Source organism: Aplysia californica, unplaced genomic scaffold, assembly GCF_000002075.1.
Source record: "Aplysia californica isolate F4 #8 unplaced genomic scaffold, AplCal3.0 scaffold00189, whole genome shotgun sequence".
Lineage (NCBI taxonomy): Eukaryota > Metazoa > Mollusca > Gastropoda > Aplysiida > Aplysiidae > Aplysia > Aplysia californica.
The window spans coordinates 559,863-561,282 of record NW_004797459.1 but is presented as its reverse complement, the minus strand read 5'-3'; the positions used below and the strand labels follow the sequence as shown (position 1 = coordinate 561,282).

General features: G+C 33.8%; 1 protein-coding gene across 1 annotated transcript in view; it reads left to right on the top strand.

The window, feature by feature from the left end:
• The window catches only part of LOC101850803 (polycystic kidney disease 2-like 1 protein), a gene marked incomplete in the record, with an annotated part of 29,272 nt that overhangs the window by 612 nt on the left and 27,240 nt on the right, over window positions 1-1,420 (top strand).

The following is a 1,420-nucleotide window of genomic DNA, read 5'->3' as shown; positions in this document are numbered from 1 at the left end:
TAATAATAATAATAGTAATAATAATAACAACAATAATAATAATTATTATAATTTCGACAACAACAACAACAACAATAGCAACAACAACAACAACAACAACAACAACAACATAGTATGACAATTTACGTAACGCTCAACCCCGAACATAATCAGAAGGCTACACAGTGTTCTTAGAAAAGATCTAGATATTATGACTTCATAAATTTACCAACAGAAATTATCTGAACTGGCTTCTAAATGAATCAGAAGATTAACATTTAATATCATGATATAACAATTAATGTTGCCTGGGATAAATCAGAAAGAATGAATATATTTACTCTATGCATGGCTTCCGGAGAATATGTACGCACAAAGACAATAATACTTATAATAAGAGCGATAACAGTTGTCCAATATGAACTGATTAGATGTAGCAAGGTACCCGTTCGATGAACAGACTCAGATCGTCAAGTCATTGTGGAAACTGTGCGCACTGCATATAAATAATATATACATGTTTGTTGTTTGTGAACAGAAGCCTCACTTGTTTATAATGGCGTATTAGAAGACGGACTCTCTCAAGATAGATCTAAAGGAAACTAATGAAAAACTGAAAACTGAAAACTAAACTACAGTGACTTCCAACCAACTCCTTAATGTATCTATGCACCCTTTAAAAGATCCTGAACCACAGTTATTATTTTTTGCTACAAAAGTAACGAACTTTCACAAATATAATAATATAGATGAGGACGTTTAAAACACCCAAGGGGTGAGAGAAGTTATAGACCTTGGTAAAGAGAGTGAAGTAAAGTAAAGTAAATAATCCAAGTATAATTATGTGGTATTTTGTCAATAAACGTCCAGTGGGCGGACCTCCTTTATTGTCAGCACATCTGCTGGTTACTTAGGCTTTGTTTTACACAGTGACTTTTTTTTTTCTCAAAAAGCGAAAATACGTTTATAAAGTTTTTTGAAGCGGCGTAATGTTTAATTGAGAAACAGCCATCATGAGCAAATTTTACATATTTTCTCTTACAACACAATGCTGCAATGGACATTGATCGTTGTTATGTTGGGTTTGTTCTTCTTCCAAGTCTACACCGTTATTGTATGCGATCACTGTACCAGTTGTTGTTGTTGTTGTTGTTGTTGTTGTTGTTGTTGTTGTTGTTGTTGTTGGTGGTGGTGGTGGTGGTGGTGGTGTTGTTGTTGTTGTTGTTGTTGTTGTTGTTGTTGTTGTTGTTGTAGGCTGGTCTGAAAGTAAACTAATTTATGCAGGAAAACTCGATTGTGTAATGGAATTTATTTGAACCGAAGAAATCAACTAGATGACCTACAGCGTGAGTCCTCTTAAAAAATATATATATATATAGGGCCTATATAATAATTCTTTAAGTGTCAGATCGGATACAGGCATCGGCGATCAATTGGTATA